This window comes from Myodes glareolus, chromosome 5 (genome assembly GCF_982192425.1).
Source record: "Myodes glareolus chromosome 5, mMyoGla1.1, whole genome shotgun sequence".
NCBI classification, from domain to species: domain Eukaryota; kingdom Metazoa; phylum Chordata; class Mammalia; order Rodentia; family Cricetidae; genus Myodes; species Myodes glareolus.
In genome coordinates, this window is record NC_142030.1 from 102,506,307 (window position 1) to 102,527,048 (window position 20,742).

Genomic DNA, 20,742 nt, shown 5'->3' on the forward strand with positions numbered 1-20,742 from the left:
ATCTTGCTGTCTTTACTGTGTGTATACTTTAGAGTTAAGCATAGGGATCAGTCTTTACTTGTTACACATAATATTAATGCTAGAAGTGTTCTGTGAGACCAAAAATCCAAAAATGTCTTGAAATTACTTTTTTTAAAAAAAAATTTTATTATTAAAAAATTCCCGCCTCCTCCCTACCTCCCATTTTCCTCCCCCTCCCCCCATTCCCCTCCCCCTCCTTCTCCTGTCCAAAGAGCAGTCAGGGTTCTCTCCCCTGTGGGAAGTCCAAGGTCCTCCCCCCTCCATCCAGGTCCAGGAAGGTGCGCAACCAGACTAGGCTCGCACAAAGCCAGTACATGCAGTGGGATCAAAACCAAGTGCCATTGTCCTTGGCTTCTCAGTCAGCCCTCATTGCCTGTTACATTCAGAGAGTCCAGTTTGAACCCATGCTTTTTCAGTCCCAGTTCAGCTGGCCTTGGTGAACTCCCATTAGATCAGCCCCACCGTCTCAGTGGGTGGGCGCATCCTGTGGTCCTGACTTCCTTGCTCATGTTCTCCCTCCTACTGCTCCTCATTTGGACCTTGGGAGCTCAGTCCAGTGCTCCAATGTGGGTCTCTGTCTCTATCTCCATCCATCGCCAGCTGAAGCTTCTATGGTGATATGCAAGATATTCATCAGTGTGGCTATAGGATAGGGCCACTTCAGGCTCCCTCTCCTCAGCTGTCCAAGGAACTAGCTGGGGACATCTCCATGGACACCTGGGAATCCCTCTAGAGTCAAGTCTCTTGCCAACCCTAAAATGTCTCCCTTAATGAAAATATTTTCTTCCCTGCTCCCATATCCACCCTTCCTCCATCCCAACCATCCCATTCCCTCAGGGTCTCCCCATCCTCCCCTCCTCACTTTTCTCTCCCCATGTCCCCTTACCCCCACCCCAACCCCACCCCCAAGATCCCAATTTTTGTCTGGCAATCTAGTCTACTTCCAATATCCACGAGGATAGCTATATGTTTTTCTTTGGGTTCACCTTCTTATTTACCTTCTCTAGGACCACGAATTATAGGCTCACTGACCTTTATTTATAGCTAGAATCCACTTATGAGTGAGTACATATCATATTCATCTTTTTGGGTCTGGGTTACCTCACTCAGAATAGTGTTTTCTATTTCCATCCATTTGCATGCAAAATTCAAGATGTCATTGTTTTTTACCACTGAGTAGTACTCTAATGTGTATATATTCCACACTTTCTTTATCCATTCTTCCATTGAAGGGCATCTAGGTTGTTTCCAGGTTCTGGCTATTACAAATAATGCTGCTATGAACAACAGAAGAAGTTCAAATGGCCAAAAGACACTTAAGGTCATCCTCAGCTTCCCTAACAATCAGGGAAATACAAATCAAAACAACTCTGAGATACCATCTTACACCTGTCAGAATGGATAAAATCAAAAACACTAATGATAGCCTTTGCTGGAGAGGATGTGGAGTAAAGGGTATACTCATCCATTGCTGGTGGGAATGCAAACTTGCGCAACCACTTTGAAAATCAGTGTGGTGGTTTCTCAGGAAATCAAGCTACCCCAGGATCCAGCATTACCGCTCTTGGAAATATACCCAAGAGATGCCCTATCATACTACAAAAGCATTTGTTCAACTATGTTCATAGCAGCATTATTTGTAATAGCCAGAACTTGAAATTATTTTTTACCACAGAATAGGCCCTTCTGCAGTTCCAATGAAATGCTGGGCATGTGGGAAATCAACAACTTATTCCACAGCCCTTCAGATATCGTTGTCCAAATTCAAGTAGCTCTTTTACCTCTTGTCCTTAACTATAGAAACCTGGAAAAATTTCAGCCAACTCTACTAAAAAAGTATACTAATAAAGGTAGAGAGATAGATAGGCGCTTAAAGGCACATTCTGCTCTTGCCGAGGACCTGAGTTCAGTTCCCAGAACCCCCATTAAGAAGCTTACAACTTCTAACTCCAGCTCAAGGGGATCTACTGCCCTCTTCTGGCTTCTTCAGGCACTGCACTCACACGTACAAACAGACACAAGACCATCAAATCTTTAAATAAAATTCACTTTAGAGAGTCCGATTTGATCACATGCTCGTTCAGTTCCATTCCAACTGGCCTTAGTGAGCTCCCATTAGATCAGTCCCACCGTCTCCGTGGGTGGGTGCACCCCTCGCGGTCCTGACTTCCTTGTTTATGTTCTCCCTCCTTCTGTTCTTCATCTGGGCCTTGGGAGCTCAGTTCAGTGCTCCAATGTGGGTCTCCGTCTCTATCTTCGTCCATCACAAGACGAAGGCTCTTTATCAAATGGCTTCTCAATCAGCCCCCCATTTCAGCCACATTCAGAGAGTCCGGTTTGGTCGCATGCTCAAATTTCAGTCCCTGTCCTGATGAATTTGGTGAGCTCCCATTAGAAATGGCACACTGCCTCAGTGGGTGGACCAACCCCTCGCGGTCCAGACTTCCTTTCTCATCTTCTCCCTCCTTCTGCTCTTCAATTGGACCTTGGGAGCTCAGTCTGTTGCTCTGATGAGGGATTTTGTCTCTATCTCCATTCGTCGCTGGACGAAAATTCTATGGTGATATTCAAAATAATCATCAGCGTGATAGTGGGGCAAGGACAGTTCAGGCACCCTCTACTCTGTTGCCCAAGGACCTAGGTGGGGACATCCCCGTGGACACCTAGGATCCCCTCTAGAACCAAGTCTCTGGCCAACCCTAAAATGACTCTCTTAATGTAGATAACTTCTTCCCTGCTCCCATATCTGCCCTTCCCCCATCTCCACCCTCCCACTCCCCCAAGCTCTCTCCAGTCTTTCCCTTCTCCCTTCTCTCTCCCCCTCTCCCTTCCCCCAAGCCCACCCCTACCCCTACCCTCACCCCCATACTCCCAACATTTGCCCAACAATTCTGTTTGCTTCCAATTTCCAAGAGGATCTATATATGTTTTCCTTGGGTTCACCTTGTTATTTGGCTTCTCTAGGCTTAATGTCCTTTGTTTATGGCTAGAGTCCACTAACGAGTGAGTACATACCATATTCATCTTTTTGGGTCTGGGTTATCTCACTCAGGATATTGTTTTCTATTTCCATTCATTCTGGGACTTAACGAGCATGTGGTCAAATCAGACTCTCTGAATGTGGCTGACAATGAGGGCGGACTGAGAAGCCAATGACAATGACACCGGATTTGGATTCTACTGCATGAACTGGCTTTTTGGTAGCCTAATCTGTTTGGATGCACATCTTCCTAGACCTGGATGGAGGAGGGAGGGCCTTGGGCTTTCCAGAGGGCAGGGCACCCTGACTTCTCTTAGGACTGGAAAGTGAAGGGAATGGGGAGTGGGAGGGAAATGGGAGGATGGGAGAAGGTGGAAATTTTTAATAAATAAATAAATCATTTTAAATAAAATTCACTTGCTAACGACTTTAAAACAATCATAAACTAGAAAATTCAATGTGCAGAAGTTACCTAGCTCAATTATTCCACCCATGAGCCATCTGAAAACAAGATGCTTATTGAAGGCTCTAAGAGAGAGCTCTCCTTGCCTCTCCTTAGCTTCTCACAGCCCTGGCCATCTGTGGCATTTCCTGCCTATCTGGATCATGCCACGCAACGTTTCTATACTCACCTTCCTGGTTTCCTGAATCTGTCTCTCTGTATCCGTCCTCTTCTTATAAAGACTCTTTTTGAATTGAGGTCTAAGTTTAATCCAAGTTTATCTCATCCCAACTAATTTACATCTTCAAAGATTATTTCAGATGGAATCAGGAAAAATGCCTCAGTAGTAAAGTGTTTACTAGGACCTGAGTTCAATTCCTAGAATCCACATAAGGAATACCAGATGAGATATGGTGCACTAGCAATGCCAGAGCTGAGAAGGCATGACAGGTTGATCACGGGCTCACTGGACAACCAACCTAATTGACTGGTGAGCTCCAAGCAGTAGGATGTCCTCTATCAAAAGTCAAGCTGAAGAAAGCCTGAGAAATAACACCCAGAACTGACCTTTAATCTGACCTTTAATCGAGAGAGAGAGAGAGAGAGAGAGAGAGAGAGAGAGAGAGAGAGAATAGAGAGAATTGTTTCAAAATATATTCAGGTCCCTTAGGGTTTTAAGTGTATGTTACTTTTTGGGAGGAGGATAATCACCCCCACTTAGCCTGCTAATAACATTGATTCAAATATCTGGAGAAGAATTCCATGCCTCTATTATGCTCTTTTTTGTTGCAACTAATTTTTTCTCTGCGTTTATTGTGTCAGGGTGAGGGTGTCACAAGCATTCCACAGCATGCATGTAACTGTCAGGGGACAACATATAGGAGATCATTTCTCTCCTTCCTCCATGTGGTTCTCATGCATAGGACTTGGGTCATCAGGCTTAGCAGCTGAGTCATCTTGCTGGCCCCACTGTTATCCTTCTCTCCTTTAGCCTAACACCTTGAGTACAGATATGGCTATAATGTTTTGTTCTGAGGTCTTCACCTTCTAAGTCAGCAGTTGTTTTTTTCCAAAGACCTCCTCAAACTAATGATGATACAAACCAGAAATATTATTGCATATTTTAAGCATCACTGCCCCCAAGTCAAACTTTATGAAAAGAATTATTTGTGTGCTTCCATATCTAGGAAACAGAATGAGGTTTTGTCTAACTCATAATTTAGTCCAGTGAGCAAACGTCTTGCCCCTTTGATCTTGTACCTAGTGATCCAAGATGGGAAAGATATGACATTGGAAATCATCCCCTCTGTCCTGATGCTGACTTTTATACTCCACTGGGTGCTTTTTAGATTGTATTTTACTACCTGTGTCAAAGACCAATACTGGTCAAGACTTATTACCCACCAATGAGCTGTAAAGAGACTGTTGAAAAGGGCATCAGAGGCTCCTGGAAATATGGATCATGCTCTACTAGGGCAAAATGCCCCTGGCCCAGACTTTATTAGCATCCGAGTTTCATTACTGCCCTTTCAGCTCTGCTGCGGAGCCTCCCAAAGCAGCCCAAGCTTTCAAGTGTCACGGATTGCAGAAGGATGACAGTATTAAGAGCATCCTCATCCCATCCTCAGACACCAGAAAAAGGACCAAATGTCTATTCACTCCACCTCACGGTTCTTTGTTGGCTCCCATGGGATTTCTTCCTTCCATTGTTTGTTCTTCCATCTTTCCTTTCCTTTTACCTATCTTTAATTTCAATTTATCTTTATAAGAGAATCAATTATTTCTATTAAATTGATCTATTTTGTGTGTAGATGCATTTGTGCATGTATGAATGTGTGTATATGCCACTGCACTAGCTTTGAGACATTCAGTTTTCCATTCACCATGTGGGTCCCAGCAATCAAACTCAGGTCCTTGGGGTTGGTGGCAAGCTCTTTAATTTATGGAAGTAACTTGCTCTGCTCCCTTTGAAGCAGAGTGTCATGTAACCCAAGCTGGCCTCCAACTCACTCTTTACTTAGTTGAGGATAACATTGGCCAAGGAAGACTTTTAGTCCTGCCTTCACATTCCAAGTGCTGGAATCACAGGTGTCTACTACTGTGTTTGGTTTAAGCAGTGCTGTGGATCAATTCCAGAGTTTTCTGCATGGTAGAAAAGACTCTATCAACTGGCTGCATTGATCCAAAGAAGACAAGATGCTACATCCTAGTTCAGAATCTGACAGCAGATAAAAATTAAATAAATGCCAAGAAGTACATGGGTGCTTGATACCTAGACATGTTCATGTAGCATCTGCATTCAAAGTGTGAACTTATTACTTACCAAGTGAAAATGACTTTCGTCAACCTAAAGATCTCTCTAAGCCTTGAACATTTCACCTAGCTAATAAGAATAATAGACCTATGTACTTCCTAAGGTTGTTGTAAGATCTTAATGAGAAAATCCCTTCAAAGTAAATGTCTAGGTGCATGGCAGACTGTAAGTATTGATTAGTTTTATTGCAGTGGTATTAAGAGAAATAAAATGTCCTAGTGATTGTGAATTTGACACAGTCTAGAATCACCTTAAAGAGGGACTAGTTGAGTAATTGTCTTTGCAATGCTGGTGTATGTTGTAGACTTGTCTGTGGGAGATTTTTTTGACTGTTAACTGGAGTAACAGGGTCTCTGGCTTTATAAGGAAGCTAACTAACAACTCTTTCATCGCTGTCCCTGTCCGTCCCTGCCCCACTTTGACCACCCAGTTCCCTAATGTTCTCATCCCCTCTCCTATTCCACTCCCCACCCCCATTTACCCAGGAGATCTTATCTATTTCCTCTTCCTAGGGAGACCCACGCATGTCCCTTTAGGATCCTCCTTGTTACCTAGCTTCTTTGGGGCTGTGGATTGTAACTTGGTTATCGTTTGCTTTACATCTAATATTCACTTATGAGTGAGTACACACCATGTTTATTTTTCTGGGTTACCTCACTCAGGATAATTGTTTTCTAGTTCCATCCATTTGCCTGCAAATTTCATGATGTCATTTTTTTCTGCTGAATAATACTCCATTGGGTAGGTGTACCACATTTTCTTTATCCATTCTTCATTTGGAGGAAATCTAGGTTTCTAGGTTCTGGCTATTATAAATAATGTTCCTATGAACATAGTTAAGGAAGCACATGCAGACATCTACAGCAAGGTACTGGATCAAGTTCCTGGAATTCAGTGAAAGAGAAGGAGATGGAATTATATGAACAGGAGGGTGGGGGCAAGATCACGATGGAGAAACTCACAGAGAGCCAGCTGACCTGAGCTAGTGAAAGCACATAGACTCTGAACTGTGGAGCCTGCATGGGAATGAACTAGGCCCTCTGAATTTGGGTGATAGTTCTATAGCTTGGGCAGTGGGACCAGGATTTATCGCAAGTGCATGAACTTACTTTTTGGAGCCCATTCCCTATGGTAGGATTTCTTGCTCAGCTTTGATAGTCCTGCCTCAACTGGATATGCCAGGCTTTGTTGATTTCCCATGGAATGCTTTAGCCTCTCTGAGGAGTAAATGCTGGGGCAAGGGGTATGTGGGGCAAGCAGCAGAAGGGGAGGGAGGGGGAACTGTGACTGGTATGCAAAATGAATAATAAAAAAGAACAAAAGAAAAATGCAAGCATTATTCTCAGTGATACTCTGTATGTATATAGATGTTTTATTTTGAACTTTATGAGGATGGATTATCAGATGTCTACTTATTTGAAAAGCTAGTCTCATAGATGATAAAGGAATGCATATTGACTACACACATTTTTACACCCCAAACAATTAAGTATATTTTTTAACCCTACAGGTCCAAAAATGCAACTCAAGATTAAAATCTACTTCACTTTTTTGATGATTAATATGAATATTTTTTAATGGACTGTGAATTCCTTTTTACAGGCCATACATTCAACTCATCACAAACACGCCATCATTCTCTATTGTCTGAGATCTTTCCGGTATCTGCAAGTATTCACATATTGTTCCGATGCCTATAATGACACTGTCCAAATCATTATCCAAAGTAGAGCATGGAGTACAACACAGGGACAGAAAGGCATGTGGAACACATTTTCAAATAGGAAAATGTGTTCACATGGTTAAATGGTCTGTCTTACTGTTCAATCCCACCTCTTGGAAGGCCAGTGATACTTATCTACACATAGGTATGTAATTTATATATCATCTTATGTATCTGTTTCTTGTTTGTTTCTAATTGAAAATTTGGTTATCCTTCAATGAAGTCTGACTTATTCTCTCTCAAAAAAATAAAAAACTAGCTAAGCATGGGCCAAAGCACCATTGTTCCACAGTTTTTGCTTCTGATGCTGCTTGAGTCCTATTCTGATTTCCCTCAACGATGAACTGTGACCTGGAAGTATATGCTAAATGACCTCTTTCATCCCTCTAGATTGCTTTTGGTCATTGTGCTTGACACGTTTCCTATGAGGCTACATTAACCTCAAGCTGGAATCTTGACACAAATGCTTAGGAAGGTAGAGAACACACTTGAATTTAAGATCAGTTCTCTCTCTCTCTCTCTCTCTCTCTCTCTCTCTCTCTCTCTCTCTCTCCCTTTTTCTCTCTCTCCCTCTCCCTCTTCTTTTCCGTCTCCCTCTCACAGAAAGTGTCTTGCTATTCAGTCTAGGCCACCCTCAAACATTTGATCTTCCTGCCTCAGTCTCCTTAGTAACGGTATAATTCCTTTACTAGGCAAATGCCTCCATGCTCACCTAGGTCAGATTATTTTTGGTACTATATTTAAAATCCAATAGGGAAAAGATTATTTTCAATGAATGGTGTTAAGTAGTTGCATATACATAAGTTGAAATGAAACAATCAGCATAGAACTAATTTTTGAGCCTGTGGGTAAAGGTATTTCACCAAGCCTGATGAGCAGAGCTTGATCCCTGGAATTCACATGGTGGAAAGAGAGATCTGATTTCTACAAGCTCTTCTCTGACCTCCACACTTGAACTGTGGTGTGTGCAGGTCCACATACCTAAATCTTCACATGCTTGAAAAAGAGATGAAATAAAAATATTTTCAAAAATCAACAGATTCCACACTACATCTACAAACTAACTTAATAGGCATGTTAGCCCTACACAGAAGAGCCCAAATGGTAAATGACAAAACAAAGTCACAGGGGAAAAGAAAGTCCATTACCTTGAGTTGACCAAAAATCCTGCAGACAAGAAGACATCAGAGAAACTGAATTTTACCGCAGTGGCACCTTTGTCCCTTCAGAGAACACTGTCACACAAAAAAGTGAAGACAAACCACAAATGGGAGTGCTCATAAACCATACATCTAATAAAGGTCTTGTGTCCAGCATGTGTTTTCAGCTCAATAATAAGATAAACACATTGATTTTTAAAATAATGAGCACATTATTTGAGGCCTTAGCAACAATATGTCACAGCAAACATTTGCATAAAAAGGAGACACATGGCAGAGATAATTAAAGGAAGATTTTCAAAACCTCAAGAAGATAGCATCACATTGCTACTAGAGTCTAAATTTCAGAAGACTGGCAGTACAGAGAATGGAATGTGTGGTAGTTCTTTCAATGTTAGGACAGAATGCACAACCAAAATACCTTAAGATTCTGAGGCTGTAGCTCAGTTGATAAAATTCTTGGTTATCATGCATGAAGTCCTGGGTTCTGTCTCCAAAACAGCATAAAGTGGGCATGATGACACACACCTGAGACAGGAGGTCAGGATTTTAAAGCTGTCCTCAACTATATAGTGATTTGAGGCTAGCCTGTGCTATATGAGATCTTATGATAGTTAGTTTTAATTGTCAATTTGACACAATCTAGAATAACTTAGAGAGTGTGACTGAGGGACATACCTGTGGGTATGTCCTTGGGAAATTGCCCTGATTAATTGAGATGAGAAGGCCAGTTCACTGTGGGTGGCATCAATCCCTAGCCAGTGTAGAAAGAGGTCTAAACATGAGTCAGCATGCAAGATTCATTTCTCCCTTCTCTTGACTGTGGATGTGATGAACTGCTTGAGTTTCTTGCCTTGAATTCCCCAGACTGGGACACTGTAACATGGAACTGTAAGCCCAAGAAACCTTTTCCTCCTCCAAGCTGCTTTTGTCAGGGCATTTCCCTACAGCAATAGACATGAAGCTAGGACAGACTGTATCTCAGAAAGGAAGAGCAAACAAGAATTACAAAAGAAAAGAACAGCGAGACAGGATTTTCTCACAGTTTCAGAGCATTGACTCCAGAGAGCTGGCTCCCTCCTTTTATGCCTGAGGTGACACTGAACATCACAGCAACACCAACATGTGATAGAGGAAACTCTTCAACTCGTGGTACACAAGAAGCAGAAAGAGGGGAAGAATTAGTTTTGTGGAAAGGCGTAGTCCCAGGGAGAAGCTTCCATCAGCCAGCCCTAACCTCCTAAAGTTTCCACAACTTTTCTAAATACCACCCTACTGGGAGTCAGATGTTCAACACTTGTGCCTGTGGTGGAGATTTCATATTCAAACCATCATAACAAGAATATGCAGTGACTTTTGACAATACCATGTCACTGTTAGAATGTCAAATGGTGCAATCACTCTGGAAGAAATTTGGCAGTTTCTTACTAAGTTAGATGTGCATCTGTCATGTATCCTAGTATTACATTTCTAAATATTTATCCACAAGAAATGAAATTCTATCCACAGAAGAATGTAAATGTTGATTTGTTTATCCTCACTCAAACCAGTAAACAAATGTTGTCAGTTTATGAACAGACAAAAATTTGTAATTATCCACAAAATGGATTCTTGCTCCTTGTTATGGTTAGTTTGAATTGTCAATTTGACAACCTAGAATCAGCTGGAAAGAGCTTCGGTGAGGGGCTGTCTACAGTTGGTTAACCTGGTTCATATTCTATTTTGTTTTATTTATCTGTACTTGTCTGTGTGAATGTATGTCACATGTGTATCGATGCCCTGAAAGGCCAGAAGAGGTCATCAGATCCTTGGAGCTGAAGTTATAGGAAGTTGTGAGCCACCAGACATGAGTGCTGGGAAATGATCTCAGGTACTCTGCAAGAGCTTCAGTTACTCAAAAAGAGTAATGACATCTTGAAACTTTAGGGCAAATGAATGGATCTAAAAAAAAAATCATATTGAGTGAGGTAATCCAGACTCAGAAAGACAAATATCTTATGTACTCACTCGTAAGTGACTTTTAGACATAACACACAAAAAAATCTCCTGAGTAAATTGGAAACATGGGGACCACATGGTAGAGTGTAGAAGGGGAGGGGAGGAAGAGGGAGGGGAGTGGAGAAAAATATATAGCTCAATAAGAACAATTTAAAAAATACACAAAAATAAAACTTTTCCCACTATACTATAACAATTCATTTTAAAAAGGTTAATCAAGCCCACATAGTAGATTATTAATTGTATAGACATAAATTGGCCTTTGTTGTTGGGAAAGGTTCTAAAACTAACAGAAATTAGCAAAATGAAAATAATGTGTATAGAGCTCTCTTCTTGCCCTATAAAGTACTTAGTGTGTTTTAAGTTAGCAATGAAATATGGAGGAGACAACAGAGGTGAGAAAAAAAATAAAAGAAATTTCTGCTTAGTTTCAGGACACATCCTTTGCAGATGGATATCGGGGACTACATATGAGGAGACAACATTGACTTTGGAGGTTCACCATGCTAGGTGACTGTGTAAGCACAGCAAGACGGAATACACGAAGATGAAGTTGGCTGAGATGTTTGAATGATGTCAGCATGCTCTGGGAACAAGGGTGTGTGGACCTTGCATCTCTGCTGTTTCCATGGAAAAGTGTTTTGTCGATTTCATCACTATTTTCTCTCTCCTAAGAAGCATGAAACCTGTTATTATTTGCTGGCCTGTAACAGGGACCCACATGATGGAGTCCTTACTTTAGTGGAAAAATTGGAGTAATTCTTTTGGACTGCTGAGAGTACCTATCAAAATCTCTGAGTGAGTGGCTGAAGTATAAATATCGAAGAGACTCTAAACCTGGTCTGTCCATTTCATCTGTAGGAACCGGGAACCTAGTACTTTGTTTTTCCAGGTTTTCCACACTGAATGTCAGGGTGCATTCATTGCATGCATTGTTGGGTTTCGTTGAGATTTTGTCAACATGTTCACACTCTCTCACTTGTTTCCCTTTAGACTCCTCCCTCCCCTAATCTCTCTTTCATCTTCATATATACATATAAACAAATAGTTAATATATCTATAAAGTAATATAGGAATATCAGTTTAATACAAATGTGGCATTGTCTGTGTGGATTACTTCAGTTATCATGATCATCTCAGTTACATACTTTTTGTAGTAAATAGCATGACGTGATTCTTCTTTATGATTAAACAAAACTTTGACTTAATTATGGAAATTCTGTCCAATAACCCAATGGTATTGGGGTGTCTTAGCTCTATGGGCATAGTCTTCTCTGGGTATGTGACTGGATAAGAACTGAGGACAAGGATTGTGTTCTCTCTCTCATTCTCTCTTTCTCTCTCTCTCTCTCTCTTCCTCTCTGGGATGATGCGCAAACTGGCAGAGCTATCATTTAGAGTTCCCTTTGGCCCTTGAGGAATGAGATTACAGTGCAGTAGTGGTAGGCTGGTTCTCCAGGTGGGTGAGCAGAGCAGCTGTGATGTTACCTGAACTCTCCCTTCTATTTTGCAATCACTGTGCATGGATTTGATTTAATAAAAGGTAAAACAGTCTTCAACATTCCCACTCTAGTAAATGACACATTGTCTTTGTCCATTCAACTACTGAGGAACTCTTAAGCTGATTCCATAGCTTAGCTGTTAGTCAAAGTCACAGTAATAAATGTGGGGATGTAGGTATCTTTGTGGAACGTTGATTTAGAGAATGAATCAAAGATTTTAATGAAGAGTTAAATTTCTGAAATGTTTAGAGACAAATATCACCCAGGTCTAGGAAAAGGCAAGAACATCATGGAAATGATTTCAATAGTTCAGTAAATAATACTGAAAATTGGCAAGTGAGATTGCATAAAAATAAAAGCATATATACATAAGAGAAAATAAGTATGGGGATGGTCTAGAGAATGGGAAGAAATATTTATTCACTATATACCTGATACAGAATTAATAAAGAAATATATAAAGTATTCAAAGAACTAGACACCAAAAACAGACAACTCAGTTTACAAATGAGCTAATGAAATTAATAGACAGTTCTCAAAAATGGCATGCAGATGAACAATAAACATAAAAACCCTTAAACATCTTTCATCATCATAAAAATGCAGCTTAAAGCTACATTAATATTCCATTACATGTTAGTTAGAGTGGATATCATCAAGAAAATAAAAATTGACAAATCCTCATATGTAGGAGAGTGCCTCAGCTACTGTTCTATTGCTGTGAAGAGACACCATGACCAAAGCAATTATAAAAGAAAGCACGTAATTGAGGGCTCCCTTATAGTTTCAGAGGGTTAGTCAGTGATTATTATGGCAGGAAGAATGGTAGCAGGCAGGCAGTCATGAGAGCTTATATCCTGACCCACAGAGAAGCAAGCAAGAGAGAGAATGAGACATAGACTGAGCTTCTGAAACCACAAAGCCCAAATCCAGTGACACACCTCCTCCAAGGCCACACCTCCTAATCCTTCCCAAACAGTTCCCCTAACTACAGACCAAGAATTCAAGCTTATGAGCCTATGGAGCCAGTCTCATTGAAAGCATCAAAGAGCAGGACCTTTATATAGTGCTGATGGGGACATAACTTGGTCCAGCCACTATTGAAGAAAATATGGAGATGTCTAAAGAACCTAAAAGTATAATTACCATAGCATCTAGCTATACCACTTCTGGGCATATGCCTAAAGTTCATCAGAATTATTTGGTAGTTGAAAAGTAAATCATGGAAATGGAAAATTCTATAAACTCATATACTATTTGGTGACATACTTATGTGTCTTGTATAAATGGAAAATTGATTGATAGTAATGGGTTATGCATGTCTATATAAATACTTATAAGTTATTCTCTTTGAAAAGGCTATCAGATATCCAAAGAGAGTTTATCCTTAAGTCAAATTCAATATAAAAATTAGCTCAATATAAAAATAAAAACCTCCAAATAGTTCACCAAAAATTATGTGTGTGTCCCCATAAAATTCTCCAATGAGAACTAGCATTAGGAATAATAAGTGTTCAAAAGAAACAATAAGGTTGAATAACCAAAGACTTCAATAGGTAAACCCAAATTGAGCATAGGTTAAAGACCACCAAATGCCCTTTTAGCCAAACTCATAGCAGATTAAAGATCAAAGATATAAGAAATGGGAATAAGTAGATGTCTCAGTTGATAAAAAGCTTGCCTTGCAGACACAATGACTGAATGACTGGCCTGAGAAGTTTGGCCCCAGAACCCAGGTTAAAAAACATATCCAGGCATGATGGTGTGTGCCTGTAATCCCAGTACTAGAGAGGCAGATAAAGAGAATCCTTGTGGCTTACTGGTCAGGCAGCCTAGCCTACTTAGAGAGTTCCAGGCCAATAAGAGACCCTTTATCAATGGATAAAAGATATATATACACACACACACATGAGCATACATACACACTCAATGAGAGGTAAGGGGAACTTCTTTTTCATTCACAAACTTATTCTCACTCTTTTCCCCACATGGGAAATACTTACAGCATGTTGGAAGTCAGAGTCTTGAAAGCTGCTTTGACCTAATGTCTTGCAAAGGGTTCTGGCACCTTGATCCCCATCCTGCTTACTCTATCCCTGTCATCATTTGATGTAGGAGGGTCTTCTATCTATCTGTTGTTTTCATTGATTAATTAATAAAGAAAATTGCTTGGTTGATAGGTCAGAACATAGGTAGGTGGGGAAGACAGAACAGAATTGTGGGAGAAAGAAAGCAGAGGCGGAACCACCATGAAGCTCTGGCCCGAGATGGACATGGATTAGAATCTTCCCGGTAAGCCACCACCTTGTGGTGCTACACAGATTATTAGAAATGGGTTAATCAAGATGTGAGAGTTAGGCAGTAAGAGGCTAGAGCTAATGGGCCAGGCAGAGTTTAAATGAATACAATTTGTGTGTTGTTGTTTCGGGTGTAAAGCTATCCATGTGGGAGCCAGGTGGGATGAAAAGCAGGACTGTTTGCCTCATCACTACAACCGTTGACATTGGGACACAGGTTCTCCCATCTCTGGATGCATCAGGACCCTGAAAAGGTTCCACTCTGTCAGGATGGGCCCAGATGCCTAATCACAATCCATCTGTTTTTATGCTGGGGTGACTGAAGAAAGTGACATCCTCTCAGTGCCTCAGTTTCTTCTGAAACAAACAGAGGAAATGCTCTTGTGTGGTTTCTTTGTGCACTTACAACACTGTGGAGCCTCATCATCAGAACAGGGAATTCAATCTGTCTGCGTCGGCCATGACTAGCCTTAAAAAGCTCAGCAACCTTGGGCTGCCTTGTCCCTGACTGCTGTGGAATGGAATGACCTAGGACCCAGTGGACTGGGATGGCCTACAGAGCTGTCATTGTCAGACTGGACTCCACAAAGGGTAACCATGTCAACTGAGCATTAAGCTGCTTCCCTGACTCCTGCCCCTGTCCTCCCTTCTTCTTGCAGTCATATCTGACCTTTGTCTTTGTCCCTGGGTCACAGTTGCACGCAGTCCAGCCACTCTCAAATGTAAATACACCCCGACTAGTTTCCATTTCTTCAGCTGTGGTACACAAATTTCTCCCTTTTCTAGAAGGAGCTTAGATGCTATCTAAGAAACATATCTTGGGTTTCTGTTTAGGAAATATTGGGATTGAGTCTCTTTATCCCCTCTCTTGGGAGGCATAGGAGTACCTCTGCCCATTCCACAATCCATCTGGAACTGTAACAATGAACCCAATCCTAGACAAAAAAGTCAAATGAAGGCTTCTGAATGGTTCACTAGCATAACAAGTTGTCAGAGGCCTTGCAATTTTAAGATACAGAGGTCAAAAAGTCAAATATTGGTTCCCCAGAAGATAAACACATGCCCTAAATCTGGACCTCTCACTGTGTCCCTATTTGGAAAAAGGGGTCTTCACATATGTGATTAAGTTAAGGATCTTGCAGTATGGTTACCCTGTATTTGGGAAGGGCCTTATATTCTGGGACAGCTTTCCTTGCAAGATACAGAACAAGAAGAGAAGACCACGTGAAGACAAGACACAGAGTCCAGATGGGATGGAGACTCCGCAGCCAGAAAAGGGAGTGTGGCCCCACAAAAACTCTCATCTCTGATGCTGGTTTCCAGAACTATGGGAGAGCAGGCCCTGCTGTCACATTTCTTGTCATATGGCATGCCTCTGGAGTGAGAACCAGAGGGCACAGGATTCCAGGAGTGAAAGGGAGGGTGTGCAGACAGATGTGCATGGGAGGGGTGTGACAATCTGCCCATGATCCTGAAACATGCCACTGAAGAAGAGTGGGAAGGATGAGGGATGGAGTAAACATGGTGTCACCTGTAACAAGGCCCAGAGACTTGGAGAACAGGGAAGCAGGGCTGCAAGTTAGGTGGGTCAGATTAGAGCTAGTTTAGATCAGCCTCCACCATGGAAGGGACTGAAGGAGAACTCTACAGGATGATGGATCAGGTGATCTCTGTAGCATGATCCTGTAGGAGCTCAGAGAAAAGAATGGGATGAAGAGAAAGAATGGCTATCAACTGCATTATTTCCTCATCACAGGAGCAGACATGAAGCTATGATGACCTGAAGTGAGCCTCTCAGGGGACTTGAACGTACTAACAAGAAATAAGGCACTCCTCTGAGGGACTAGGGACCTTGTCTAACTAGGTCCTAATCAGGTTTAAACCCTGCTTAAAATTTCACCTTTACCATACCAGCATGGAGACAGACTGGCCAAGATCTTAAAGGTTCACAATAGTTCCAGGTGGGGTTTGAGCAATATGGATAAAGCCATGAGTCAGAGGTTGGGGTGACAGGCTCTCTTTGAACCTTTCTCCTGCAGGGGTACTCTCAGCAGGAGTGGTCAGGGTCCAGTCAGTAGGGACTGACTACATTTTATGGTTACATCAAGGTCACAGTGGCTTCTTTTGTGTCCCACAGGATGGTTTTGGGAGAATGCCCAGTTGAGGCACACATGGGTCATAGACAAATTCAGGCCCCAGAAGCTGGATGTTTCCTGAATGAAGAAGCTGCCTGGCTTTTGTGTGTGAAGTACACATTGTAGACCAGAGTATGTACCTCTCCTGCAGCTCAGCTCACAATTCTTCCAGGGTACACAGCTTGGGTACTGATTGTAACTGACCCTGCAGTGCCTGTACCAGGTGTCCAACCTCATCCTCCAGAACATTCAGGCTAATTGCTCCTCCTCTTCCTTGTGATGCTGCATCTGGTGGCCGCAGTACTCCAGGACTCAGGACCAAGCAGCTGTTGCCCATGATAAAGATGGTGGTCTTACCTAGTAGCTCAGCACCCAGGTCTGCTAGCACCTCCTGGTCCAGAGGCTTAATGGTTGTGTCCCAGAAGCCTGAGATGCATACCTTGGTCTGCATCTCCACCCAATGGTACAGGTGGGCAGGTGACAGTCCGATGTAGAAGAACTCACTGTAGGTGGCCTCCTTGATGCATTGGCCGGCTGCTTTATGACCTACTAGGTGCTCAGGTAGAACAGCTTCAGTTTGGGTAAAGCATGTGCTTCCATCTTGGTGATTATACCTGGCACATGCAAACCTGCAGACCTCTGTGGGAGTTTTGATCTAATGCTAGTGGATGCTATAGACAAAATTGAGCTCCTCATCCTCAGTAGTTTCTGACAAAGGAAAAGAAGATTTAATGAAAATCTTGAAGGAATAAAGAATTACAAGGTGATAATGAAATTCTGGTTTGTAGAACCCTATAAAATTATAAGAAGCTCAGGATATCTTGTTTTTTTTTTCTACTTCCCATGTAGATTAGATCTATGTAAGTCTCTCTTAGGGTACTCATTGTTGTCTAGGTTCTCTGGGATTGTGATTTGTGGGCTGGTTTTCTTTGCTTTATGTTTAAAAACCACTTATGAGTGAGTACATGTGATAATTGCCTTTCTGAGTTTGGGTTACCTCACTCAAAATGATGTTTTCTAGATCCATCCATTTGCCTGCAAAATTCAAGATGTCATTATTTTTTTCTGCTGTGCAGTACTCTATTGTGTAAATATACCACATTTTCCTTACCTAGAATATAGAAAATATACCAAATGTTTTATAAGTTCTAGAATAGAAAAAGAATAGAACAAAGTCCATTTTGTAAGAGAAATTATTGAGAAAAAAGACAGAAGTCTACACATACAGAAGTCCAAAGAGTCCCAGTAGAATAAGCAAGTGATCTACACCTCACCTACCATGACAAAACTGCAGAACACCAGCATCTTCCTAAAGGAAATATGCCACGTGCATCACTGAACCACTAGTGTTAGACCCTCCGTGCATCCTGGATGAGCTACTAGCAGAAGGGTAGAATCTGTGGGAAAGTCACGTGTTTGAATCCATATGTTGATATTGTTCTGATTAAGACAGGTTTTTTGAGAGGCTACACTCTGAAATGGAGTGTGGTGAAAATCACTACAGTGGAAAAGCTGGAAAAACTGTGATTGTATTGCTCTGTGTTGTTTCAAATGCCTTAGAATACTAAAATATTATAGCATCAAAAATCCAAAGTCAAATTCTATAAAAATATCTTCTATTCTAAAGCTTATCTTTGCTCCTGGACAACTAAAAGAGATGTGGGATTCTCCCTGTATGCTATGAATATGTATTATTACCTTTGGTTAATGAAGAAGCTAATTTGGCCTATGGCAGAGCAGAATAGAGCGAGGTGGGAAAACTAAATGAAATTCAGGGAGAAGAAGGCAGAATCAGATAGATGTCATGTAGTTGCTGGAAAAGAAAGATTTTAAAACTTTACTGGTAAGCCACAGCCTCATGGTGATATACAGATTAATAGAAATGAGGTAATTTAAGATGTAAGAGATAGCTTTGAATACACCTAAGCTATTAACCAAACAGTGTTTTTTTTAAATTAATTTATTTATTTGTTTATAAAAATTTCCACTTCCTCCCCTCCTCCCCATACCCTCCCATTACCCCTACTCCCTCTCCTCCCCCCCTACTCCTTCTCCTTCTCCCTCTCCAGTCCTAAGAGCAGTCAGGGTTTCCTGCCCTGTGGGAAGTTCAAATTCCTTCCCTCTCCCTCCAGGTCTAGGAAGGTGAGCATCCAAACAGACTAGGATCCCAAACAGCCAGTGCATGCAGACGAAACAAGTGCCAGTGCCATTGTCAATGGCTTCTCAGTCAGCCCCCAAATCAGCCACATTCAGAGAATCCAGTTTGATCACATGCTCATTCAGTCCTAGTCCAGCTGGCCCTAGTGAGCTCTCATTCGATCAGTCCCCCTTGTATCAGAGGGTGAACGCACCCCTCGTGTTCCTGATTTCCTTTTTCATAGTCTCCCTCCTTCTGCTCCTCATTTGGACCTTGGGGGCTCATTCCAGTGCTCCAGTGTGGGTCTCTGTCTCTATCGCCATCCATCGTCGGATGAAGGTTCCCTCTGGTCCTGCCTTTCTTGCTCACATTCTCCCTCCTTCTGCTTCGCATTTGGACCTAGGGAGTTAAGTTCAGTGTTCCAATATGTGTCTCTGTCTCTATCTCCATCCATCGCCAGATGAGGGTTCTATAGTGATATGCAAAATATTCACCAGTATGGTTATGGGCCAAGGCCAGTTCAGGCACCCTCTCCTCTGCTGCCCAGGGAACAATCTGGGGACCTCTCCTTGGGACTGGGAACCCCTCCAGAATCAAGTCTCTTGCAAACCCTAAAATGGCTCCCTTAGTTGAGATATATACTTCCCTGCTCCCATATCCATCCTTCCTGCCTCCCCCCATCCCATTCCGCCAAGCCATCCCCAATCCTCCCCCTCTCCCTTCTCTCTAACCATCACCCCTTACTTCCATCCCCCCACTCCCCGTGCACCCAAGTTTGCCTGGCAATCTTGTCTACTTCCAATATCCAGGAGGATAACTATATGATTTTCTTCAGGTTCACCTTCTTATTTAGCTTCTCTAGGATCACGAGTTATAGGCTCAATGACCTTTAACGATGGCTAGAATCCACTTATGAGTGAGTACATACCATATTCCTCTTTTTGGGTCAGGGTTACCTCACTCAGTAAAGCGTTTTCTATTTCCATCCATTTGCATGCAAAATTCAAGATGTCATTGTTTTTTACCGCTGAGTAAAACTCTAATGTATATATGTTCCACACCTTTCTTAACCATTCTTCTATTGAGGGGCACCTAGGTTGTTTCCAGATTCTGACTATTACAAATCGTGCAGCTATGAACATAGTTGAACAAATGCTTTTGTAGTATGATTGGGCATCTCTTGGGTATATTCCCAAGAGTGGAATTGCTGGGTCCTGAGGGAGGTTGACTCCCAGTTTCCTGAGAAACTGCCACACTGATTTCCACAGTGGCTGCACAAGTTTGCATTCCCATCAACAATGGATGAGTGTTCCCCTCACTCCACATCCTCTCCAGCATAGGCTATCATTGGTGTTTTTCAGTTTAGCTATTCTGACCGGTGTAAGATGGTATCTCAAAGTTGTTTTGATTTGTATTTCCCTGATCGCTAAGGAGGTTGAGCATGACCTTAAGTGCCTTTTGACCATTTGAAGTTCATCTGTTGTGAATTCTCTGTTCAGTTCAGTACCCCATCTTTTAATTGGGTTAATTAGAGTTTTAGTGTCTAGTTTCTTGAGTTCTTTGTATATTTTGGAGATCAGACCTTTGTCTGATGAGGGGTTGGTGAAGATCTTCTCCCAGTCGGAAGGTAGCCTTTTTGTCTTACCGACAGTGTCTTTTGCTTTACAAAAGCTTCTCAGTTTCAGTAGGTCCCATTTATTCATTGTTTCTCTTATTGTCTGTGCTACTGGTAATATAGTTTGTGTGTGATTATTTGGGTTTAGGTGGCCAGGAAATGAATGCACAGTCTCCATTTACACAAAAATGTTTGCTTTAAGTTATTGACATACTAGTCTGGAGAAGATGTTATGAAAATCTGTGATAGTGATAAAGGTTGCTACAAATAAACCCATTGTTCTCTCATTAAAAAAAAATGTAAGAAGCAGCATTTTCACCATTGGAAACTGAAAAACAAAATGAACACCAAATCCAAATGCAGAAAAATAGCACCTGCCAATCTACTTGTGTTGGTTATTTTTCTCCTTGTTGTGATA

At 41.7% G+C, this 20,742-nt stretch overlaps 1 pseudogene; it reads right to left on the reverse strand.

Annotated features, from left to right (window-relative positions):
• Window positions 1-16,729: 16,729 nt before the first annotated feature.
• LOC125406691 (optic atrophy 3 protein homolog pseudogene) lies at window positions 16,730-17,023 on the reverse strand (annotated as a pseudogene).
• Window positions 17,024-20,742: the final 3,719 nt, after the last annotated feature.